Source organism: Myotis yumanensis, unplaced genomic scaffold (assembly GCF_028538775.1).
Source record: "Myotis yumanensis isolate MYYU_CA2020_CCGP unplaced genomic scaffold, mMyoYum1.0.hap1 SCAF_4, whole genome shotgun sequence".
NCBI lineage: Eukaryota > Metazoa > Chordata > Mammalia > Chiroptera > Vespertilionidae > Myotis > Myotis yumanensis.
Window position 1 is genome coordinate 41,392,641 of NW_027223755.1, and position 27,590 is coordinate 41,420,230.

The 27,590-nt window shown below is 39.3% G+C and overlaps 1 pseudogene; it reads left to right on the top strand.

Moving 5' to 3' along the window:
- The first annotated feature begins 18,696 nt into the window (after nt 1-18,696).
- Nucleotides 18,697-19,081, top strand: LOC139008101 (non-histone chromosomal protein HMG-14 pseudogene; annotated as a pseudogene).
- Nucleotides 19,082-27,590: the final 8,509 nt, after the last annotated feature.

Genomic DNA, 27,590 nt, shown 5'->3' on the forward strand with positions numbered 1-27,590 from the left:
TGGCTGCTGTGCATCTCCGTCCATAGGCTGCCATGGCAAGGCCAAGGGAAGAGGAGATTTGTTCCTAAATGGCCACGGGAACTGATGGCAATCCTGCCTGCTGGGTGGGCTGCCTCGGTCTATCAGTGGGGGCCAGAAAGGACAGGTTGTCTTGTACATGTTGTTCTAGGTGACTTTGTCTTTCCTTTCTGCCTAGGCTGGTCACACCTTGAGAACCCTGTGTTCCCATTGGCATCTGTCTCAGTGGTAGTTACTCAATGAGTGATTGTCCACTAGCTGACTTTCAAATTCTTGCAAATCCACCCAGCTAACTAGGACTCAGTACCACATTTAACAGTTAAGAAAAGCACTTGATTTTCAGAAACTTTGTCATCCAAGGTTGACAATTACAAAGGGCATAGTCATTCATTTTAGGGTGTGGTAGGAAAATAATAACACTACCTAAAATGCTGAGAAGATTAAGTTATCTTACTGGTGGAGACAACCACCGCCTCCCCTTTTATGTGGCACTCAATAATTAAGACTTGTTACAGATACAAACTGAGCACCTACTAGGTGGCAGGCGCAGACCTGCAATTCAGGTTATAATGATGAACAGTGTTTAAGAAAGTTAACACAGCCCTAACCAGTTTGGCTCAGTGGATGGAGCGTTGGCCTGCGGACTGAAGGGTCCTGGGTTCGATTCCGGTCAAGGGCATGTACCTTGGTTGCGGGCACATCCCCAGTGGGAGGTATGCAGGAGGCAGCTGATCGATGTTTCTCTCTTAGCGATGTTTCTAACTCTCTATCCCTCTCCCTTTCTCTCTGTAAAAAATCAATAAAATATATTAAAAAAAGAAAGTTAACATGTCATTTTCAAGTATAGTAATTTATATATTTTATAATTTTTAAAAAATATATTTTTAATGGTTTCAGAGAGGAAGGGAGAGGGAGAGAGAGATAGAAACATCAATGAAGAGCATCATTGATTGGCTGTCTCCTCCATGCCCTCTACTGGGGATCAAGTCCTCAAACCTGAGGACTTGTGCCCTGACTGGGAATTGAAGCATGACCTCTTGGTTCCTAGGTTGATGCTCAACCACTGAGCTATGCCAGCTGGGCTCATTTTTTTATTTTTTATTTTATTTCTATGACACTTCATTCTTCTATTTTTCTACCCAGTTCCTTCTGGGCCTAACCCTGGGTCTCTTCTCAGATTTTCTACACTCTCTCCCCAAGTGATCTCACCAGCTCACAGCTTTAATATCATCTGTGTGTCTAGATGATCTGGGGGCTCTAAGGAGGCATCTCCCCTAGTTGAAGTCTAAGACTTGCCCAAACTCAGAAAGCTAGTTGTCAAGTCTTGTCTCTCCTTGTAGATCTCAAAGTCTTGACAGTCCAGAGATATTTCCAGGGTGGCAGTCACTATCCCAGAACTGAGAAACCTGACTTATCTTTGTACCTCCCAACTCCCCACCCAGGTCTTGAGCCACAGAGGATTGTGTGATTTCAATGTGCTATCACAAGACAGGAGTGCTTTCCCTTCCCACCAAATCGGTCATGTTTCCTGTATAGGCAGGGGGGGAGCAGAAGAAAAAGGCTTGCCCCTGGCATGATTCACTCATTCTCTGAGGCATGAGATTTGATTACCAGTCTTTTGATATGCATGACAGCAAACGTTAATATTTGCCACAGAATTATCTGGCCCCCTTTGAAATTCATCTACAATGTTAGGCTCTCTGACCCCTAAAGGTAGGGAATGCCACAGGCTGACTTCATGCCACTTAATGCTGCTGCCTCCTCTATAGCAACAAAGCCTTCTTGAAATATAAAACATAACACCAAAGAAGTGCCTGATTCCTGGGGTAAATATTACGGTTCATTGAAGCACCAGCTTACTTTATAAAATAACCAGTTAGCAACGATTCTTAGTCTCCCACCTAAGCCTGCAGTTAGTCTTCAGCATATGAAATGTCTTTTTGCTGTTACTGGCATCCTTGGGTCATTGTTTTTAAAAGGACATTTTAAAAAAAACAAGAAACAACCACCAAGAATCACTGGTTAATATGTTTATTACCTTACACATCTTTCTCAGCTTTCCCCCTACTTACTAGTGGACAAAACAACAAAACAAACACACATCCAACTTCTTTCAGCCTTTGAGTCTCTTGTCCAAAGGTATGACCGTTTTCTAACTTCTAGGTGGCAGTGAGCTTGTAGGTAATGTCTGAAGCTTTTGGCTGGGAGAGGCAAAATCTAAAATGTAAAAAGCAGGAGTCCCCCCCGCCCCCCCCCCTTCATTTCCTTCTCTGGAAATTCAATGGCCCATCTTCATACCACCTCTTCTAATATCCATCATAGTCTTAAAATCCATTATTCAACATAATATCTTTTAAATTGTTGACAAGGAGCCACTTTTGAAGAGTGCGCTCCCTCTGCCCGCCCCCCACTCCTGTCTCCTCCCAGATGGGCCTGTGCTTGTTGTTAGAGCCACTATCTTCCTTGTTCAACTACACCTGGCCTCGCGCTTTTGCCCTCTCATAAGCCCATTTCAAAACACTGTCTCTTTATAATGTAAGCTTTTCTTGTGCTGAATCCTTGCCTTTCATTTGCTCTATACAGCACTTGTCACACTGTATAATATAAGCTGGACAATGGTGGCATAGACAACATAACAACTGAATACAGTTATCTACCATGGAACCACTAATGAGTAGTCTGCTTTTCGAGGGCTTCTTACAAACGATAATAAAGATGAGGATAAAGGGCAAGGCTAGGGAAAAGTTAATAGAACCTCACAATGCAAAGACTTAACCTCTGTCTCCATCAACTCATTTTCGAGTTGTATCACCAGCCAGAACCTTCCCTACTCTTCTAGGGCCAAGTGTCTTGTCAGAGCTCGGAAAATAAAGAATCGCTTTTTTTCCATGCTGAGTTAAAATATAAACTTAGAAGTCACAGTTCATGTTGAAGATTGTTATACATTTTGCAAATACTAAAAAGACATTAAAGTTGGTACAGTTATATGAAATCAGAATAGTTACATAAGTGTGTAATGAAAAGAAGCAATTTTGTTGTAACCAATTTTTAAAAATACACAAAGATAATATCTACGGTTTATGCTGTTCCTGACATTTTGATAGTGTTTTTATTTCTTGGCATATTAGGTTAATGTTCAAGGTCCATTCTGTTTTTCAGCTTGCAAAATTAATGTCTAAGTGCCAATATATAGGAAATCAAATCTTTTTATTTTAGGCTGCCTTGCTTCCAATGACTAGAATCAACATATCCAGCCATCCACACATTTCTCAAAGTAAAAAACAAAAATGGTGTTTAGTCTCCTAATATTTGTTGAGTGCTTACTATGCCAGATATTGTCATAAATGCCTTGATATATTAGTTTTGTCCTCATGGTAACTCTATGTGGTAATAAAGTTAATACTCCCTAGTGGACAGCTGAGAAAACCGAGGCCCAGAGGGGATAAGCAAGTTGTCCGAAGTCATAGAATGAATTTGCCTCTGGAACCCAGGCTCATCTTGACTAATTTCAACACTGCCTCCATCATGGAGCTGTTGAGGAATAACCTGAGAAATTATTGGTGGCACATGGAGAAAATTGAAATTATGGAATCAACTACATGACCAAAGAGGCTGATACTTGGGATGAGTCTGAGGTGAGATTTATAGATGGATTCTCCAACTCTTTTCACCTGATGTCTTGTTTCTAGTGGGTCCCTCTTCTGGAAACAATATACGTTGCCACTCCTCTCATATCCCTAATGTGGTTCTTGGGGACCCTGACATCGTTTACATGATTCAGCATCTCACCCCATGCTTTGGCCATAGGAGTTTGGGCCAGACACACCTCTATTATTTTATTTAGCAAATATTCAGATGTTGATGTGAGGGGACAGCCAGGAGAGCAAGAGGTCAGATGTACTGCTCAGGGGTACTTTGCTGGGATGTGAAGCCCTGGAGGGACAATTCAGCCAGGCCTGATTGCAAAGACTAAATTTTTATTCAGTTTTCCAGTACAATTTCATAAAGCAAAACCAAAACAAAAAAACAAACAAACCAAAAACACCTCACCTAAGAATGTCTATTTCTGACTTCTGACTTTAAAATTAACTTATATGCAAACCATCTTGGACTTGTCTATCCATTAATTTGACCAAAAGTTTTATTACCCTTTATTACCTTCTAAGAATATACCTCTTTTTACTGACCCTGTAAGGCAAATTCATAGCTTTACGGCGAGCTCAAAACCAAAATTTGTAGAAGGGGCTTCTGATAGTTAGCAAACCCTCTTTAAAATACTTTACAAGGCCTTCTACTACATCCCTTGACTTTCAACAACTAGAGATGCAGGAATTTCTTGGGCAGGCAATGGTTATGTGTTGAGGTACCTATAATCATACACACCCTATTCATTTATAAATATTGGTTCCTACCGAGTGAGATTCAAAGAAAGACAAAAACCTGGTCCCTGCCCATACGCAGCTGGTCAAGTAGATCAGAAAACCAGGTAGGCTTTCCTGACATAACTAGAGAATGATTTCAAACAATCTATATAATTAAGCAATGTATATAATCAAGCAATCTATATAATCATGTTTGGTTCTGACTGTCAGGGAATTCAGCATTATAGGAGTACTTTAATCAAGAGAAGCTGCTTAAAGATAGGAGTAGTAATATGTAATTCAGAACAATTATGCTGAATAAAATATCTGTGTGGTAACAATAAAGCTGTATCATTTTAATTCCTAAATTTGGAAAGGGCGTCTACAGGGTTAGTGGGTTCTCAGTAAATCAAGTAAGGGCAATGGGAATAATTTGTGTGACTCCAGGTAAGCTCATTACCTCCTTTGGGCCTCAGTTTCCTTGTCTGTAAAAAATGGGTTAAATTAGAAAATTCTGTGGGTCTCTGCCAGCTCTAACATCCTGAGGTTATGACTGTGTCTCCATGCTCAAGCAGTAGGGACACATCTGCAAACTGTCCAGCTTTTAGAAGGATCTACTCAGCAGGAGAGGAAATACCCTGACTGTCCTGGGAGGAAGACAAGTGATGAGGACCTTTCCCAGCCAAGGTTCCTGGGGCATTTTCATATGATGCCCAGAGCAACCTTTTCTTACTTTGGTGCATCTTCACTGAGGAGCTTCATTAAACATCAGGACAGATGGCATCTCTCACTTCTGCTAATTCTGAATCCTAGTAACATCTTTCCTTTCTAACTTCTAAGTTGTTTGATGGAGTTGACTAATTTTCTTTCTAAAGTCATATGCTCTCATTTATCTATTTCCCTAGGATCTCTGTTTCTCTTTCATATTTAAATTGAGTTACTCAATCAATTTTACTATCATCTACTCTCCAGTTGATTAAATCCTAAATCTTATCATCAGAGTATTTTTGGGAGATGATATGTTATAAAATTTAAAGTAATTTTTAATCACCATTATAATATGCTCATAATTGCATTTTCCATAAAGTTTTTAAACTTATGGAATCCTCATTCAAAGCCGAGTTTGAACCCAAACACTTATCACTGATTTTCCCAAAAATATGATAGGCTTCTCGCCTTAATAAGTTATGTTTTATAGCTATTTTATATGAAGTTAGGAGATATAATATTGGTACATTTTGACATCTTCCAGGCATAGTGAAAATAATACCAGAGAAATACAGGATGAGGATGCTCATAATCGCTATAGTAATTTGTACTTGATATTTGATATTGAGAAAAAAAATTTCTAGAATTAAATCAACTATTAAATTAATGAAATATCAGATGACCAATGTACAGGTCTCTGTCATGTTAGTTTAGTATATTAAAATCACAATACTTATTTTTAACTAGACACAAAAGTCATAGACTACAGTTCCTCCTAATGCAATCCTTCTGGCCAGGAGGCTTCACTCAGTTATGCAGCCTAAGAGCTTACAGTAGGTCCTCGGGTTACGTCAGAGATCTGTTCCTACAGCAAGATGTAACACGATTTTCGCAGTAAGTCGGGACCCACCTACATAAGCACCTATGTCACTCACATGGAGCACATACACAGCAGTAATGAAGTGAAACAGTAAAAAAAATTTAAAAGAAAGATAACAATTCCTGACCTTTACTAGTGGTAAATAAATAATAAAAAACATAAAGTACATATGTACATATGACAGAACTTTTTTTAAAATAAATACTGTAAATGGGAGATGGCAAGGTAACCACGAACAATGTATGTCGAGTCCGACGTAACCCGAGGACTGCCTGTATTTGCTTCTGAAGATGTGAATGTGGTCTCTGGAAAGAGCACGAGAGTATGCTGCAGGGCAGATTAGCCCAAACCACCTCGGCTCATTTGGCTGACCTCAAGGGCCAAGTCAATAAGAAAACATCAAGTTGATCAACAAAATTGCTTAATGTATTTGTAAACCAACTTAGCCAGTCAAAAGGGCTAAAACCGGCACGCCAGCTGAGGTGTGTGGACAGCCTTCATTTAAATCCCAGTCGAAGAGAAGCTGCCCGTCATTCCCGTCCCTTCTAACAACAGAAGGCCCCGGCTGGAACAAACCTCAGAGCCTGAGCTCCTCGTCGAACACCGGAGCCAGTCCTTACACTTTCGCAAGCACAGCACAGCGAAGCTGGAGCACGGCCCCGTTTCACCGGCTCTGGGTACCATCAGGCCTGGGCCTGCCGAGGGCACCTGTTAATTCACAGGAGTAGGTTGCTAAGAGGAGGTGAGGTGCTCTGAATCATAGCATCTCTGCTCAGTGGATGCTTCCCAAACAGATGCTCTTTTCTGTTGCCCAGTAATAATCCCACATCCATCCTATGTATTCTTGAACAATCATACCTGTTGACATTTTGCTATCACAAGAAAAGCCCTGAAAGATGAGAGGAGAACCCATTGAATTTATTTGTGCTTTTAGTTATTTCTGAGAGAAAGGTGGTATTGCAGCAATCCATTAAAGCTGTGTATTGTATCAAAGCTAAAAGTCTGTCACATAAAAGCACCACCTGTAGCCACTCTTTTGAAAGGAAAGTCCTTGGCAAACAATGGCCTGATTGAGCCAGTTTAATCAGGCAGGAGTCAAGATCACTGAGACATAAATTAAGCATTCATCCTTGAGTAGCAGCCAAGCAGCCAAAGCCCCCATAATCCCAATTAATCCCATTTTGTGCGGTTGCCCTTGGGCCAAGGGCAGAGGGGAAGGGAATTTGCACACGTTGGTTCCGCATCAGCTCTTTACCTTTACTGGGGGTGGGTCTGTAATAAAGGAGAGCACCTATGCCAGTTCCTGTTCCCACACTGTGGCAATCAGAGCCCTCCCCCACCCCGCTCTGCGTTCTGTCAGCCAGAATTTACTTCAAGGACACTCTACACTTTCAGGAGAGTTATATACTTGGGCTCCTCTGAAGACAGACCTGACTCTGTTTCATTCTCCTTTGTTTGTACAACTGAATTGACTTGCCGTCACCTACTCCCGCAGTCACACAGAGTGAACAAGTGCGCCACAATCCCCTCGGAACTCATTTTTGCCAATAGATACTCTGTTCTGGAGGAAAAGTTGTCTTGCTTCCCAGGGATTGGAAATCCAACGCGCCCCCCCCCCCACCCCCCTGCCCCCCCCCCCCCCCCCCCCCCGAGATCAGCCATTCTGTCCACAAACAGAATCAGCCTAATGGGGGCCACTGCTCACTTCTCTTGCTCCTATGGGAAGGAAGGACAGTCTGCTCTCTGCAAACAGGTCCTCACCTTTGCTGCAGATTCACTGTGCCCAGGTCCCTTCTCACTTTAACAGAAGCCCAGACACCAACTGAGGGGGAAGGGCTCTGTGAAGGAACCTGCTGGCTCACTTCCCCTCTTCTTTGGATACATTAGCAGATCCCTGTCTCCCAGATTTCCTTATAGTTTGGGGGAAGTAAGATGACATAGAAGTAGGCTCTCTCCAGTGAACATGAGCACAATTAGTAGGTATCACTTCTTATTTTGGCCCATAAAATTCTCTACATACTCCTCCATGTTCTTTCCCCATTTCTGACTGAAATGGAAATGTGTGTGCGTGCACGCGGGCGCGCACACACACACACACACACACACACTCCCTTGTATTCTCCCAGAAGCCAAGTTTTAAATATGGCAGTGTCACAATTAGCCTGGATCCCAAAGTAACTACATGGGATCTTTCCCAACCATATTTTCCCAACCTCACTCATTGTACTATTAGGTGAGCAAGAAATAAACTTCCATTGTGCTGAGCAACTACATGTTTGGTTTGTTTGTTTCTACAGCCTTATCTGTTCTAACCATACAGGCTTGCCCCTCTGCATGGCTCTGGACTGCCAGTCTTCTCTGGCCATGGGTCAGGAGAGAGCGAGTGAGAGGCCAAGGTGGTGAGGGCTCCTCAGCCCAACCTGAAGCTTTCCACCCTGAGCTTCAGAAACTCCTAGATAGTAATGGGCCTCTATTCCAGTAACTCTCTGCCCACACCCAATCCCTTCCCACAGGTGAGCCCTTAGGCTGGGTTCTGAGGGTTCTTCTCCATTCGGAAGGATAGGCCTTTTTGGCTTTAGCTCAGCTGAGTCATTTGTGACTCAGGCCTATGAATCAAGCCCCCTGAAGTGATGGAGAAGTAAGCCCTGACCTTCTGCAGGAATCGGGTTGAAAATAAATCTGCATATATCACGTCTGGGAAGAAGGAAAGGCACTGAAACATTTCTGTGGGCTCTTGTTTTAACTGCCACTTGAAGTCCCTGTCACTTGAAGTCTTTGCTTCTTCAAGAGTGTCAAGTTTAATTGACAGAATTTCAGTTAATTGCTTAAAAGTTATTTTGATAAAAGGAAATAAAGGAATGCTTCCTGTTATGCTTATCTTTGAAAATGCTAAGCATTACATTGTTTAGAAGAAGAAGAAGAAATAGAAAATAGTACTAGCATTCTCATGACCAATATACTGGTGTCAAGAGATTAGATCTAGGAGACATAATGAGCATTAAGAATAGGACAAATGGGGCATTAAGCACTTTGATCAGTGTTAAGTTTAAAGAAAAACCACCTGTACTTCAAGTAGATAGGGCTGTTGTTCTTTTTTTGAGAAAAAAAATATACTAACTTCACTTCAAAGAATCAGACTTGTTAACAGGTAAGGTAGAGAAGTTACAGCTCATAAAAACCATTATTTAAGAGAAAAATGTTGTGTTACTCAAACTCATGAATACTCATTTCATGTTTTGCTAAACTCTCCAGTTATTGATAAGAAGTTACAAAGGAGAGAGACAGTATACTCCTGCAGATAAGTCAGCTCCCCCTAGATAGGTAACTCAGTTAAAACTGAGTTTCTTCTGGTTATCTCTTACATTGCTTGTGGGAATGTAAGTCTGGCAGTTTCTTAAAAAATTATACACATATCATATGACTTAGTAATTTGCACCCTGGGATTTATGCCAAATAAATGAAAACTTGTGTCCACATAAAACCTGTACACAATTGTTCATATCAGCTTTATTTGCATTAACCAAAAGCTAGAAACAACCAAAATGCCCTAAGATAGATTAATGATTAAACAAACTATGGTACCATAGACTAGTGGACTATTTATTACTCAACAACAAAAAGGAGCCAACTATTGATACATGCAACAACTTGGATGGGTCTCAATGGCATTATACTGAGTGAAAAAAATCAACCTCAAAAGGTCACACACTGAATGATTCCATTTACTAGTATATAGCATTCTCAAAATGACAAAATTATAGTGATTAAAAATAGACTAGTGATTGCCAGAAATTAGGGATTGCAGCAGAGAGGGAAGATGGTAGGGAAAAAATAAGATTCTAATTCCCACTCTACATGGTACAAGAAATTTTTTAATTTAAACTTTTAAGTATTTCTAACTCTGTGTTTTCATATGTGTAAAATATTTTGAAAAGAAGTAACTAATGCCATTTTCAGAATAAAGGTAATACAAAGCATGTTTTTCCATATGAAAGAGGAAGTCAGATCAACTATTTTAATCAGGGGCTTACATAGTGAGGGGACATCCCAGGGGATATATAAGACAATCTATGGGGGACTGGGAAAGAAATATTAGAACATCTATTTCTATTTATTGCATGTCTTGTACATTTAAAATTGCTATTTTGGAGTATCTTGTATACTGCATAGGATGTATTACTTTCATAGTACCAGTATATCATTTATACATATATAAGTATATATGAATATTTGGGCATGCAAGCTCAAAAAATTTTTCCTGGTAGGACTGCATGAAAGAATATTCCCTGATAAATATAAGGACAGCCTTGTTTGCTCATTTCCTGTTTGCCCTCAACTGTTGGTATCTGTGGCCTAGAGTTCTGCCTTTGGTCTCCTTCTCACTCAGCATGCATCTCCTGGTCAGAAACCAACCCTCTTAGTTGTAACTGCTGTCACTATGCTAAAAGAGTAAGACTGTCTCCAGACTATATCATGCTTCTGAGCAATTTTCATTAAATTGCCCACAGAGCATATTCCATCGGTATGGCTCCAATAAGTAAGCACACCGTCCCCCCTCAAATTGAGCTCAATATCTTCCAACCCTCCTCATTTTTAACCTGCTCCTTTTATTACATTCCTCATCCCTATCTATAATTCACATGATCACCCTAGCCAGAAATATGGTGGTTATGTGAGATTTTTTCCATTTCTCTTTCATTTTACATGGTTAATTTTTACTTTTTATTATCTCTAAATTCCTCCATGTATTAGATCTCCACAAATCAAAAAGGATAAATTTCAAAAACATAACATAAAAATAAAACAAGTTGCAAAAAGAAGCATCATATAATATGTAAAATTTAAATATGTAAAACAATACTGCATATTGCTATGGACACATACATGCCTCTAGAAAGTAAAAGTCATGCTCAGAGATAACATACTCAACTTTAGGATACCAATTATCTCTGAGGAAAGAAAGCAGAAGAAATTGGGAATAAGGCTACATTTCTTTTTAAAAAATGGCAAAATGTTGTCTTATGTTAAAGCTGAGTGGTGGTCACATGGGTGTCAGTTACATGAAGTTTTCTGTATGGTTGAAATACTTCATAATTAAAATTATTTCTCTAAGGAAAAATAATACTACTTCCTTTCCTCAACTACCTACCATGTCCAAAGTTCCTAGTTCAAGTTCCTGGTATTTCTCCTTAGATTATTACAATATTCTCACTGATCTCCCAGCCTCCATTTTTGTCTCCCTTTAACCCAGCCATTACACACAGACAAAATAAACATTTCAAAATGAAAATTGGAGCATATTATATCTCTGTTAATGGCCCATTCATGGGTCTATATCAGTTAGAAAATGGCATAAAAATGCTGAATAACAATCACAAAAATTTCAGGTGCCCACAACAATAAGCATTTATTTGGCCTATGAATATGGAGGTCACCTGGGGGGTGGATGGGGCGGGGGGATTGGTAGGCTGACCTAGGCTGGACTTGGTTGGGATGAGTTGACTCTGGTCCACATGGCTGGCCTCTTGCTAGCCTGAACTGTCCTTCTCATGGTGATGGCAGAGATGTAAGCAGGAAAATGAAAACACACAAGACCTAGGCTTGGAGCAGGTACACCATCACTTACACCTCATTGATTTGGCCAAAGCCAGTCACCTGGTCAAACCCAAAGTCACGAAGTACAGAAATATCTTTATATCTTTAATGATAAGAACTACAAAGTCACATGGCAAAGAGTGTGGTTGCAGAGAGGGGTGAAGAGTCAGGGCTATAAATTTTCTTCCCTTAGTGAGGCATGGACAGTAATCCATGAATGTATCCTGAGCCACCTCTCCAGCCTCATTACCTGTTGCTCTACCCTTTGTTTTCCATACTGAAGCCATTCTGAACTTTCTGCATATGTCCTTGAATATGTCCTGCTGTTTATTCTCTTTTTGCCTTAGCATAAGTTACTTTTTCTGTTTTTACCAGGCAAATGCCAACTTCTTATTCTTCATGGCCTCAACTCCTACCTTCTTGTCCAACCCCTTCTCAGGAAGAGCAATTTTCAGCTCCCACTGTCATCTCTGCAGAATTAACCACACCTCCTCTACCTTAATTATATCTTGAACATGCAATATAGATACCCAGCACTACTCTTTTTAGACTATAAATCCTTTGAGGACAGAGATTTGCATCTTTTGTGACTACCACTTCTATTGAGGATCAATAAATGTTTGTTGAATGAATACAATCTCTGGCTATTGGTTGAACTTTCCTAGTTTCTAGAAACAAAATAAGGTGTCCTCTGACTGCAGGAGATCAAATAGTAGAGTTTTCAAGGCAAGTTAAACTCTAGTTGTAAATTAATACATTGATATCATTGATAAATGATACATTTAATAAATGGTAAACAGTTATTTAACTTATAATCTGATCATTTTTAAATGAATTGCACCAGGGGTCTCAACCTTGAATCATGGAGCCACCAATAAGATGCCATGTATTCAGGTGAGGAAGGGGTATGATCCAGCTGACCTTACCCATTATGTTACTGGGCAGTGCAACCTGAGGGTGGAAGAGACCTGAGCTGTATTTTCCTTATGAAACTGTACATCATTAGGATGTGTGAAGAAGTCTTTGTCCACTGTGCTATTAGAGTCATCAACCCCCAATTCTTGGAAGAGGCCCTAAAATCACGGTGTGATTGAGACCTCTACTATCCATTCTTGTAGGAGAACAAAGAGAGGGACTGAATCCACGAATGGCTATCTTTGGAGTTCAAATGACCTACTGTGTTGTTATGTTTGAAATCACATATACTTTTCTTGGTCAATACACTCTCACTCTGGAGTGATGAGTACCAACTCCTTTAACAAATCATTGGGTTTTGTGTTCAAGGATAGACCCCAAACAGAAACATCCTACTCTTACACCACATAGATTTATAAACATCAAAAGACAGAGTCAGAGACAAAAGTGAGCACAGACCATACAGCTAGAAACAATGGAATCACAATTATTTGTTTGCTTGTTTCTTCAGGGGGGAAATGTAAATCAAAGAACAACAACAACAAAAAACCACCCCTATACTCAACCAAGATGCATGAATGACACCCCCAAGGCTTACCACATTCAAGAGAGCTAACTACAGCATTAACAATGCTTTGCTACTATGGGCAGAGAGGACTAGCTGCTTCATCTGCTGCTTCCATTTCTAATTTCCTTATATTCAGGAAAATGTACAAAATGATTTTATGCCAATATCACATGCCACAAAGCAGAGTTCATTTGGGTGGTTCTGGCAAAGAGATTGTTCATCAATGTTGTTAATGTACACTGGAAGACATCTGACGTGAAATTCATAATTGAAATGTTATGAGCAGTTTAGCATATGGATCCTTCACATCCACTTAATTGCCAGTTTAGTAATAATTTTATGTAATGAGGCATTATTAATAATACGTGAAATACTAAATTGACGTAATGCCCTAAAAACATAATATGGCATTTGCCACTGAAAGAATATTATGATTCCAGGTGTCTTTACGATGATTTGAAAAACATATGTGATATTACAGAAAATATTAAATTAATTGTTAGACACAGCTTGGTTATGATATAGTTAAAATTCATTCTCTAAGTTATAATCTGTTTTAACAAAAAGTGCAAATCTTTGACTTCCCTTTATGGACTCCCATTGCAACTGCTGCTTGAAGTTCTCTCACCATTGGATGTTCGCCATCCTCCTCCTTCATGGCTGAGGTGGCATCGGATATGGAGGAGGAGAAAGTGAGGCAGAAAAGTTGGAAGGTTTGTCCTAGTTCAAGCACTAAGGAGACACAGGAAAGCAGAAGCCAAATGCTCTCTATTGACACACTCAAAATTTCATCACACTTCAGGAATTTTTTCAATAGCTTAATATGTTCCCTAAAACCTTCTGATTGGGGCCTTGGTCATCATGTGCAAGGCCTGAGGGAAGAGTGCAAATGGAGGCTCACACACCGTAAGTTCACATATTTAAAAGCTATACATGAAGCTGTTAAGTAAAATATGATCTCTTCTACCTTGACAAATACCCTGTCATAATGATGAAATGAAAAAGTATATAAAAAGCCTTGGTTTTTGTATGACTTAACGTCATATAAAACATTAAATATCAAGGACAACTAAATCTAGTTTTTATTGTCCATTATTTCTGTTGTTCCATTGTTAGGCTGGTGATATCTGGATGAGTAATAAAATAAAAATATACATAATTCATAAAAAACTAAAATTTAGTCCATAAAATTTGTCTTTACTGCTTTTATTTTGGCCAAGTTACTAAAGATGCTGTTATAATGAACATTTTTACAGAACTTCTATTCTATTGACACTAATGAACTAAATTAAATAACTAAAAAAACAGAATGTAATTATATTCAGAATGAAAATGTTAATTTACTTTCTTAACATATAAATTAAATATAAAAATTAATATTTTTGTATACTTTCTAAAATTTATTTCTCTTTTAAAATATTCAAAATGATGCATTACACTTAAAAGGCAGAATGAAAATTATAATGGATAAATATAAAAATTTTAAATCCATTTATTCATATAATGCCTAAATTTTTTATTTAGTATTTTGAAATTTTAATTAAATCTTAAGTATTTTATAAAGATAAAACTATTGCAATTAGAGTATTCAATGTCCATCTGGTTGCTATGTAAAGAACTAGCATCATACTTCCAAATGTATGTCTAGATAAATATGTCTGTAGAAATATCTGTAGATATTTAAGAATAATATGGATTATTTAATACTGCAAAATGTCCCTAAGCCACCATGTGTGACCATTGCAAATACTGCACTAACTTGAACCAGGAATTGGAACTCAACTGGAACATGGAAGAGAAGTAAAAAAATGGATACTTGCACTACTGGGAAACAATACTTCATAGAATAAGAGTCTACTGCATTCATGCTGACAGGAAAGATTTGACAAGTTAATTAATTTGTCTTTTCTCTTACCTCAGCACTTCAGCCACTTAAACTCCCTGCTCTCAAAAGCAGTGTCCATCTCTGAAGCTGAAAGTGGCACAACCCACAGATTTTCTCAGCATTGGACACAGTTGCCTTTTGTTTCGAGGACACAGGGAAGGCCACACAGAAAAGTGTTTCATGGGGTCCAGCTGGTGTGGCTCAGTGGTTGAGCATCAGATACCTATGAACCAGAAGGTCACGGTTTGATTCCCTTTCAGGGCACATGCCTGGGTTGCAGGCTTGGTCCCCAGTAGGGGGTGTGTAGGAGGCAGCTGATCAATGATTCTCTCTCATCATTGATGTTTCTATCTCCCTCTTCCTCTCCCTTCCTCTCTGAGTGTGTGTGTGTTTCCTGGGGCCTGACAGGTTTAGTCAGATAAACTGATGTTCAGAGGCTTGGGTTTCGTATCAGCAATGAGCACTGAATCCCAAATGAAGAGGTGCCCCGTGTTCCTTAATAAGTGTGTGTGTGTGTGTGTGTGTGTGTGTGTGTGTGTGAGAGAGAGAGAGAGAGAGAGAGAGAGAGAGAGAGAGAGAGAGAGAGAGAGAGATTATAGGGTTTTCTAAACTATAGGTACTATAACAAGGCCAGCTCTTGCCTGGCTCTAATCACAGTGCAGCATGTGATGGTATATTTATACAGAAAGAGTTTAATAAAGATAAAACTATTGCTTCCACACCAATTAATAACACTGCCTCAAAGATGCTAAAACTTTCCCCTACACACTTCCCTACTTGAGCCAGACTATAGCTCAAATCTTCCCCCATCTCTTTGTGGTATGTTTGGGGGAGTGATAATCATCTTTGGAATTTTATGTCTACGTCCAAGGCTGGTTATGCTGGTTCACATGGCCAGACTGCTTGTTAAAGTATTGAAATACCTCCATGTTATTTGTCAAACAATGGTTTCCCTGAACTCCATGTGTGCCTCCCACCATCCTGCCTTCCCTGGGACCTTCTTCACAAGGTCTCTACACAGAATCTCTCCAAGACCCTGCTTCAGTGTGCTTCTCAGTATTTTTAATATCACCCTTGCATATGGCATATAGCAAGAATGATATACAGGAGACTCTGGATTAACACCATTTGCACTTGTTTCCAAAAAATATATTTAGCAGAGCATCATTGGCAGGATATTGATAGGGTATTTCTGGATGGCACCAAGTTACCTGGCTGATAGGAGGAGAAGAGATGGCCTTTCTTTGTGAGGTTGGCTATTAAAATCTGGTTCAGGGTCAGCTAGAAGGAGAGCTATTTCCATACTGACAGATGTTCAGTGGCTTTTGTCAAGTGAGTTGGTGGCCTTTATCCACTTCCAAGTGGCCAGATGTCCATATCACTAAAATCACTACTCTAAGCTGATATGTGATCTGATTACGGTACCTCTTAGGCTTTTTGGCTCAGAGTTTATAACTGAATTGGAGTGGATATTGAGACAGATATATAAAGAAGAACTACAGCATATTCTGATTCTAAGACCATCCTAAATGCCTAAATGTGCCCAGCATTAACCTGTTTTGCAGATAAACCTGGAATTTAACCTTCATGAAATGTTATTTTAGCACCTTGGAAAAAGTCTGCAAGAAAAAAATTGTCTATTAAAAGTAATTGTGTTATTTCAGTGTTGTATATATTTTGTACTGAATGTTCAGCAAAGGCTAGTGAGAATGAAAGAAAGGAGGAAGAAGCTAAGACAACAGGATATTTTCCAAATTGAAATCACTTATTTTGATTTCAAAATCCAAGTCAGCTTAGCCTCTTCCAACCCCAGATTGAAGGTGGCCCAGGGTTTCTTCCAGAGGTTGGCCCAGCACCACTATTATGAAATGGATTCAAGTTTTTTATATGTATTTTTATAATGTACAAGTTCAGAGGCAGATCCAGGTATTGTGGGTCTGTAAGCTTATACAATTTTGGAAGTCTCTCTTTAAAAAGAAGAATACAAAATCATAAATTCAAAATTGCTAGGGTCCCCACCAGGGCCTAAAAAGGGGGGCCCTGCAAGGGAAGGGCCCTGAGTGTAAGCTGCACTAGCATCATGGAAACTACCTCTTCTTTACAGCTTGCCCATGTAGTTGACACCAACACACTTTGTGCAGCTGTGATCTTCTATTTTATATTTTGTTTTAGGTTCTTTGCTGTGCTATTGTGCCTACCTTAAGAGAAATGCAAGTTGAGCAAAATCTATGAAGTTTACATAGCAGGAAAAATGGATTTTCTGTCATTTAAGAGGGATATGACTAAAGGGCCACTCCCATCGAAAGTCTTGATGAAATGTGTGCTGCGTGGCCATATGATAAAGGGGTAGAATTTGTGCTGATTTCTTCAAGCTTAAAAATGGGACAATGGTATTCATATCTGAAAAGCTCTTTCAAACCAACTATACCATATAAACCCCTGTGCATTTTGGGACTTATGGGAGAGAGAGCAGCCTGATTTTTTTTTTATAGTTAATGTCTTATTGTTCCATGCAAGGCAAAAGATGAGGCAGGGATTGATACTACACTGCCATTCTCACACAGAGATTTTTGTGAGATGATGTTTCTGAAAATTCATTTCTACTTGGTCTAAAAAGATGAATTATAGAAACATCATTACAGCCTTCCCTCTTTCTAAGTTTGCAGGAGGTGATGGCTTTGAGAGTCCACGTCCTGAGTAGGGCAATCCACAGAAGGTGGTACATGAGATTTTATGGGATAGTAAGGAGGGATGAGACAAGAGGGTCAGGCCCCTTCACAGCCTGCTCTGCTCCTGGGTAGGGCTCATGTGCTAGAGGGAACAATAGGCATCTCGATCCTGGTCGTAAAGGCAAGGTAATTTTATATTTTTAATGAGTCATTTTGAAATATTTGTAGTTTTTCAAGTACATCAATATTCTGTTTAACTTACTTTGTATTATTATCTTCTAACTTTGTTGTGGCAACTGTTCTTTAAAATATGTTAAAACATATGACCCAGCGCATCATCTGTTTTTGGAAATGTTTCATGTTTGCTTGAGAAGAATGACCATTCTCCAACTGTTCACAGGAGAATTCTACATATGCTCATTAAATGAAGGGTATTAATTGTGTTCAAATCTAAGCCTTCACTGACTTTCTGTCTGCCGAACCTACCAAAATCTGATAAAAAAAGAGGATAAACAACTCAATTTTAATTAAAAATAAGCAAACGACCTGAATAGGCATTACATAGACTAGAAAATATCTACAGCCAATGTGCATCCAAGAAGATGCTTAACCTCACTAGTAATTACAGAAACATAAATGAAGGTGTCAAAGAAATTTCATTTTTCATTCACTTAATCTGCAAAAAATCAACAAGTCTGACAATATCAAGTGTTGAAAGGATATGGATCAAGGGGATTTCTTATGTATTACCAGGGGGGATATAAAAAGGCATAATCACTTTGTAAATAATGTGGCTTTATTTTGTAAAGGAGGAACGTTTATATACTCCATGGCTGTTCAGTTCTATTCCTAGGGATGGAGACAAGAGAACTCCTGTCTATGCATCAGAAGACATGTGTGAGAAAGTTCATTGCAGTGCTATTATACTAGCAAAAAACTAGAAAAGACTCAAATGTCCAAAAACACAAGAATAAAAAACTAATGAAATGCTATACGGCAGTAATAATGAGTGAGCTATAGGGGCAACCCAGGTTCGCCAAGCCACTAGGCGCGCCGTGGCCCTCAGGCACCCAGCATGTGCCTGGCCGGCCAGCACAATGCCCAAGAGGAAGGTCAGCTCTGCGGAGGGGGCTGCCACGGAGGAGCCCAAGAAGAGGTCGGCCAGGCTGTCAGCCAAACCTGCTCCTGCAAAAATGGAAATGAAGCCCAAAAGGCAACAGGAAAGGATAAATCTGCAGACAAAAAAGTGCAAACAAAAGGGAAAAGGGGAGCAAAGGGAAAGCAGGCTGAAGAGGCTGACCAGGAACCTAAAGAAGATCTACCTGCGGAAAACGCAGAAACTAAAAACGAGGAGAGTCCAACCTCAGATGAAGCAGGAGAAAAAGAAGCCAAGTCTGATTAATGTTATATACCAAGTCTTATCAGTGGTCCCTGTCGCCCTTCTTGTACAATCCAGAGGAATATTTTTATCAACTATTTTGTAAATGCAAGTTTTTCAGTAACTTTAGAAACATTTTTAAGAAGAAGGGAATTCCACCTCATCCCATTTTTTAAGTGTAAATACTTTTTTTTTTTTTTTTAAGGTGAAATCATTTGCTGGTTGTTTATTTTTTGCTACAACCAGAAAATAGTGGGATATTGAATATGGGAGACTTTGATTGTCTTGGGTGTCAGCTTAGCATTCCACAGATGGGGGTAGTTTTTATATCCTATAATACAAAGTATACTAAATGGCAATTTGGAGTTAGTCATGAGTTTGCTATGTCTTGAACATTTTAAATTACTTCTATTCACATGTTTTTGGTAGAATTGTTTCCTAAAGGAAACCACTCCTTGATCTTGGCTCTCCCTATCAGAATTTTGTGCATCTGTAACATCTTTGGTGTGGCAGTCCAGTTTTCCTAGTAACTTTGTCAGTGTGCTGTGAAAGATTGAAAATTTGATTATGTAGTATATGTGATATTAAATTGTGAATTAGTGGGACTTTGATGTAACAGTGTATCAACATTTTAAGATATTGGTACTTGATACTCTATTAAGGAAAGTTAGCCTCTAATTTTTAAGCTGGAAAGTCACTGGAATAACTGTTTAGAAAAGAATCACAACTACATGACTTTACATTTTTGGTATGTATGTTAAGAATTGCATACAAATTGAAATGTCTGTGTACTGATCCAAAAAGCAAACAATAAAATCTCAATTATGAAAGAAAAAATAATGAGTGAGCTATAAATACCTGTAACAACATGAAAGGATCATAGAAACACAATGTTGTGTAAAAAAAAACACACCAGGTTCCAGAAGTTACCTATCCTATATAATAAAGAGCTAATATGCTAATTAGACCGAATAGCAGAATGGTCATTCGGACGACCTTCCAGATGAAGCTGGGGCTGCAAGGGCCAGCCGAGGCTGCGAGGGGCTGTGAGGGGCTGTGAGGGGCTGTGAGGGATGAGCCCCTTGCACGAATTTTGTGCATTGGGCCTCTAGTAGCATATAATAGTTGTTTTATGAAGTACAAAACAACCAAAGTAAGTTGTTTAGACATATTCACATATATAACAAAATGTTTATCATATTGCATACATGTAAGATAAACACACACTTTAGGATAGTGACTGTCTTATGGGGGCAAGAGGACAAAATAGGGGAGGAGCACAGAGGTAGATGTACGCTATTGTCAATGTTTTAGTTTGGGGGTTGAATGGCGATTTTAGAGGTATATATTACATTATAAGAGTAAATAAAAAGAGGACAGAGCCACACACAATGGACAATAATGACTGCGTGTCATAAACCAATAGAACAGAATAGTTCTGCTCCCTTGAGCTCCCATCCTATACAGACAGTCCTTGGGTTACATCAGACTCCACATATGTCATTTCATGGTTACGTCGCCATCTCCAATTTATTTATAAAAAAAAAAGTTCTGTCATTTCAATGTATGTACATATGTGCTTTATGTTTTTTATTATTTATTTACCACAAGTAAAGATCAGGAATTGTTATCTTTCTTTTAAATTTTTTTTACTGTTTCACTTCATTACTGCTGTGTATGTGCTCCATGTGAGTGACGTAGGTACTTATGTAGGTGGGTTCTGACTTAGGGCAAAAATTGTGTTATGTTGCGCCGTAGGAACGAATCTCCGACATAACCCGAGGACCTACTATATAATAAAAGGGTAATATGCAAAAGGGTAATATGAATGGCAGAACAACCAGTTGCTATGATGCACACTGACCACCAGGGGGCAGATGCTCAACGCAGGAGCTGCCCCCTGGTGGTCAGTGTGCTCCCACAGGGGAAGCGCCGCTCAGACACAAGCCAGGCTGAGAGATAGTGAGTGCAACTGTGGTGGCGGAAAAGGCTCTAAGGATGTCCTACTGTGGGGAGTGGGCCTAAGCCGTCAGTCGGCCATCCCCCGAGGGCTCCCAGACTGCTAAAGGGTGTAGGCCAGGCTGAGGGGACCCCACTCCCCCCGAGTGCACAAATGCCGTGCGTCCGGGCCTCTAGTTTAAATATAAATGAATAAGGAGTAGAGGAAGATCAGAGGAATGCCCAGATATAATAAAAGGGTGGGAGAAACGTAAGCTTTAGCTGTCTGATTGTAAAGTATAACTTGGCTGGGACTGCAGACATCTGAGGCTCTCAGAATGACCAGCAGACTACAACCCAAAGTGAAAGCCTAAGGTTAGGTTGATGGTAAGCAGGTCTGATGCTTGGTTTCACAAAGCGACAGGGTGCCTCAGCTCCTCTCAGATTCAAGAGCTAGGTGGTGTGAAGATGCTGTCTGGAGGATGAACACTTTTCCACAGCCCCAGTCTAATCCCAGTCTTGACCAATTCTCAGTTAATTGACAGGGGCTGAGGCCTTGGGAGAGGAATGTAGCCTATCTTTAATTAACCGTCGGGGAAGAGCTTAGGAAATAAATTGCTCAGCCTCACTTTCTCTCCCTTCCCAGCGCCTTCCATTGGCTTCACCAAGCAAAGAGTGTCCCAGCTCCCTCTGGAAGCCAGAGGGCAAAGGATCCACTGAGACCATCCATACAGCTCAGCCTCCCATGGGTCAGAGCAGAATGCACAAGGGTAGGAGTAGATCTGGAGAGATAAGCAGAAGGTAGCCAATAAGGAGATATGAACAAAAGTGCTGAGTGAGGTTTTTGAAAAAGCTTTTGAATTATCTTTATTGTTCAAAGTATTACATATATCCCCTTCCCTGCCCGCCCCCCCTTTGATGCCCCACCCTGCCCTCACCCCTCACCCCAAGAACTTTTTTAGCTATGTTTTCTCTTCTTCCTTCCTGGAAGCAGGCAATCTTAGAAGCATAGCCATCATATTTTGACCCCAGTAGATACAAAACAGATGCTAAGAATGGTGACTCAGGAAGATAGAGCTGAGTCCTATAGCAGTCCTGAACCACCCAGCCCCAGTCATCCTATATAATAAAAGGGTAATATGCAAATTGACTGAATGGCGGAACGATCAGAATGCCTGCGGCCCCTCGCCCCAGCCAGCCCACCCCCGATGCCCCCCATCCGGGTGGTCCAGATGGATCCCACCAGTGCACGAATTTGTGCACCAGGCCTCTATTTGTTACATAGTAAACAAATTTTTTTAAACCCAACCTTTCAGTTGTTTGTCAGGCTTCTATTACATGCAGCCAAATGCAATCCCTACTAATTCAGATACCTTGCCAAAGTCTCCAATCAGATATACCAAATTATTAAGTAATTTCTGTTCCTTTCCATTTGGAATAATTCGAGTTAATGTTTGATACTTCATAAAAGAGAGATTCATTCATCTTCATTTTTAAAAATTAAAATTAACATAATTTAATTGACAGTAGAAATAAGCTGAAAGTCAATAATTTTTCTTTTATCTGCATGTTAATTGACAGACAACCCAAAGTTTTTATTCATTTTTCTGGCTCATTTAAGATAGCTCAGTTTGGGAGTAAATAAGGTGTCAAATTCATAAAATTTGCTTAGCACTTCTACTTAAAACATCTGGTTTTCAAGTAAAAAAAATATTGATTTCTAATGTACCAACTGTATGAAGACTTTTTACCTGAAAATAATTATGAAAATATGGCAAGAAATATAATAATACCACAATAACTCTTACGATTAAATCAATTATCCCCCAAAGACAAGTGAAATGTAAAGCTCTCTCAAAGCTAAATAAAGAAAAAAATAGTATATAACAGATTAAATTTATATCTATCTATCTATCTATCTATTAATATGCTTATATGATGCATGAGATATTATTGCAGCCATACAAGTTCTCAATAGCATCTTAAATGTTTGAATGTCCATTAATGTTTTGACTACACTGGAGAAATTTGCCAATTAAAGAAATTCAACTGGTGGATTTTATGGTAAAGAAAATAACTACATTCTAATTTGACTGCTTTATAAAATCTGCCTCTCATGAATTGGGACAAAACTGTATATAGATAAACCTGTAATCTGTGACCAGTGTTCTTAGAAGCTTGTGAGAGATTTTATACCCCTTTATAGGCCACTTAGATTCCTCAGTCTCACAGTCACCAGGGGTCTGTTTAACTGCATTATCAAACTGGAATTGTGGGGTGTTGATGCTCGGAAAAATGAGGTATCAGTGGGGTTGGTGACAGAACTTAGAGTGGTGGGTCATGACAGCACCTGTGCCAGGGCATTTAAGGGAGATGCAGACAGATTGAATGACTGCCCACACCAACCTCCCTGGGGCTTAGAAATTAATGAAACTAAGTTGACTCAACACACTGTGGTTAATAACATGAAACGTTCCTTGGAATTCTTGATGCATTATTTTGTGCAGCTCTTGTTATGCAGATCAGATTTTGTTTCATAAAACATCTCTGGAGAATTTTTAGTAAACAATGTAGTTTTGGTTGCTGCCTCAATGTAGCCGAGTGTGGAATAGGCTTATTACCTTTGTTTGGTCACCAACCTTTTTCTTAGAGATACTGTTGGGTTAATCTTATGTAGTAGAGACTGGCTACCTGTACTCTTTTCCTCTTGGGCACCCAGCCAAACTGTATTTCCCAACCCCCCTCGGAGTTAGGTGCAGCCATCTGATAAGTTCTGCCCAATAGACTGTGGGCAGAAGTGATGTACACCACCGTTAAGCTGGGCTCATAACAATCCTCCCTTCTATTTTCCTTAATGTCAGCTAAACACAGAGGATCCTCGTAAGGCCATAAAGAATGGCAAAGCCACTAATTGCAAGGAGCCTGGGTCCCTGAAAGACTGTTTAGAGCAAAGTCTTGCTATCAACCTTACTGGCAAAACATGTAAATAGGAAAAATAAACAACAACAAAACTCATTTAGTGTTACAGATACCACTAAGATTCTAGAACTATTTGCTATAGCAATTAACCCATCCTGACTAATAAGTCTTAAGATGTGTATATAAAAAGAATACTATTATAATTATCTTTTCAGTACATACATACAAATAAAAATAAGTGCATATGAAACTTTCTGATCATTTCAGTAAAAGTCCAGAAAATATTCCCTATTGACTTTAAGAGACTTTGCCATACAGTTCTACAGTATTGACAAATATCAGATTTCATTTTTGGTGAATGTCACAAAACTGAGAGCTTTCATTTCTGTTTCCTTCACCTAGAATCTATTTTAAAAACCAGTCAATTTTTACATATTATATGATACTGAAGAAAAGGTGATTATTGTTGTAAAGGGCCAGAAAACATAGATTAGTTGTGTGGTACCATATATGGAAGGCAGACTTAGTAAGTGATGGACTGCTGAGGAGAGTAATTCTCTGGGGCTGGAGACTCCATCCTCTGGGTCCATATTATTCCTACTTTAAGAATTACAGTTAATATACCATGTTTAACTGAAATTTTAAAAAAGAAAGAAAACAGTCAATTTTTAGAAAATTATTCATTTTAAGCATTACCCAAATGATAGTATCAGTATGTCAGAATACAAAACCTGTCACCTCTCCTGAACAAGGCAGAAAATAATTGCATATGTAGTTTTTAATCATTTCAAAAAATTTTAAATCCAATTTATCTTTTGGTACAATAAGAATGAATTCTTGTACCACTGGCACATGCTCACAAGAAATACCTTTGTGGTTGTTAAATACTAATTACTGCATTTATGTAATATTGCCATGGGTATCCTATTTGTATATGTGCTCACTATATATTCAGATAAACTCTAGCTTGCACAAGTCATTCTAGCTTGCACAATCTTATTCTCTCAAAGTCTTTATTCATCCCAATCCTTTATTATGCTATTTGCCCAAGTTAAGAATGTTTGCCTCATAAGCCTCGTGAGCCTCCAGTTATTTTTTCTCTTAGATGCTTTCTATCGACTATTCAGAGATTAGTTTTCCCTACACAGAGTCATTGAACTCAGTCATCTCAAAATAGCTAAAACAAAGCAGTATAGATCAGCTCTAGGTTCAATGGTCACACTGTAGGAACACAATTCATTTGTTAATTAAATGCATACTATCTACACCACTGCCTCCTGCTAGCTTCAAATTTCTGTTTGTGGGAACTCTGGTTTGCCTAAGGAGTGGAAATAAAACAGACACCTCCCTCTGCTGTTGCTAAATTGTCTTCCATGGAAGCTTTTCTCCCACTTCTGTTTTTTAAATGTCAATTTGTACATTAGCCTAGTAGAATTTTTATGTGAACTCTGCCATATACCCCCCACCCACCCACCCCCCAAAAAAGTAAAGACATTATATCAATAATTTGATAGTAGCAATAAGATTTTTGGGAACAACCAACTGTCATGTTCTACCCAGAAGCCCCAAGGATCAGCCTAATCTAGACCTAAACTTCTCAGTTTATACATATAAATAAAAATAACTGGTTATTCCAGTAAAAATCCAGAAAATCCCTGTTCCCTATTGGCCTTAATAGACTTTGACATATAGTTCTACAGTCTTGATGAGTATTAAACTTCATTTTTGGTGAATATATGTCACAAAACTGAGGAACAGACTGTCCTCTGAATGTGGCTTGAGTCTGCCCCAAACTGGTTGGGCTTTCTCTGATGCATGCCCAGCATCTGCTACAGTGCCTAGAACACAGAAGTTTCTAAAAAAATATTTTATTGAAAGGAATGTCAAGAGCTAAGGCTGGAGAACTTCATATGCCATACGAAAGAATGTGAACTTCATTCTAGAGGGACCAGTGATTTTATGGAGGGGAGGTATATGAATAAATTTTCATTTAAATTTATTTTTTAAAATATATTTTTACTGATTTCAGAGAGGAAGGGAGAGGAAGAGAAAGAGAAATATCAATGATGAGAGAGAACGCCCCCTACTAGGGATTGAGCCTGAAACCTTAGGCATGTGCCCTGACTGAGAATCAAACGGTGACCTCCTGGTTCATAGGTTGACTCTCAACCACTGAGCAACACCAAGCCGGGTAAATTTTCATTTTTAGAAAGCTCCCTCTAGCAGCATAAACTTCACACTGGACTCTAAGCTATGTGAAGGAAGGGGACTCTGCCTGCCTTGTTCATCACTGGTATCCTTAGTACAAAGCACAGTGCCTGGAACATATAATTGACCCAAGAGTTATCTGCCCAGTGAATGAATGAAGTTAATGAAGCTAGTCTCTGAATCTTCCAGAAAAGGAGATTTCAGGCTTTCCTGGGGAATTCTGACCTCCAATAGATTAGCTCTACGATTTGATTTCTGATCTGGTAGCTGGTGGTTGATCCATTTGAACCTCTAAGAAAGTCACCAGAGCAGAGTGAGACATCACTCTGATCTTGAGAAATCTCTTTGGACCCAACGAGACATATTTCTTGGGCCTAAACTGGAACTGATTCATTCTCCAAGACATAGAAAAGGGTAAGCCATACTCCTTAAGAACATTTTTTCAAGGGACATGTGCAGGATGCGTGGAGGTCTTTGTCAGTCCATTCTCAAAATAATAGCACGCCAAAGGAAGGGTACAAACCATAGGACCAGCAGTTAATTTTATGGTTGATAAACATGTTTCAACTTGAGCTCTCAGATAATGTGTTTCTATGGGTCAACTGGGTAGCCTCGGGCGTGCTGACGTTGGAAACATGGGCATCACAACCTGACATTTGAGGCTATCCAGTTCCTCTGGTGTCCACACAGTTCGATACATCTTGCTTTTCACAAAGCCTCCTCCTTTGCGAACCCTAACTGTTCCCAAATATAAATGAGAAAATTAAACATTACCTTGATGAGAAAATAGCACTCTCTCATTGACACTTCCTCACATCCTCACCAATGTGTTAGTTATTGTTTTTAGTAGCTGTTTTTACATTTTTAATTATTTTGTAGAGTTAAAATATGTAATAATGGATAACTGTGCAATACATTAAATACTTATGGGTATGTTGTGCCTTCTGTTATAATATAAAATCCATCTATTCTGGTTGATGGGTTTTAACCTCACACAGAATACTTTAAACTCCATTTGGACTTGTGCCTACAATCACCTTAGCAAAGTCTCTTAAGTAACTGCGCACAGCCTAATTAGTATGCATTATCAATTAACAAACTTAATAGCCGGCAGATTGATTAGATCCTCTGTTGCAGGGGCAGAGCTGAAGCGAAACAGAATGAAAAATCATTGCACGCATACACTGCAGCTTTGTTATTTTCTCAGATCCCCTCCTCCTCCTTCACATTCCTTTAATTAATGCATGCATATGGTTCTGCATATCTGGTAAACCCAAGCTTTTTCTAACTCATAAAGCTCAATCTTAAACAGGGGGAGTCCATGCCTCCCTTTTATTTGGGAGGTGGGGGGGGAGTCTATATATATCATTTTCACCCCTCTTCTTGCCCTTTGTATAGCACTGAATTTTAACGGGCTGCTTCTCCCAGCCTGATTATCCTCCCGGTGGTGGGAATGGGAGAGGAATACAAAGATGAGTGGGAAGCATGTGCTTTTTAAAACAGAGGACCACTCAGGAGTCACATCGGTGGGGCTTTGACAACCGTAAA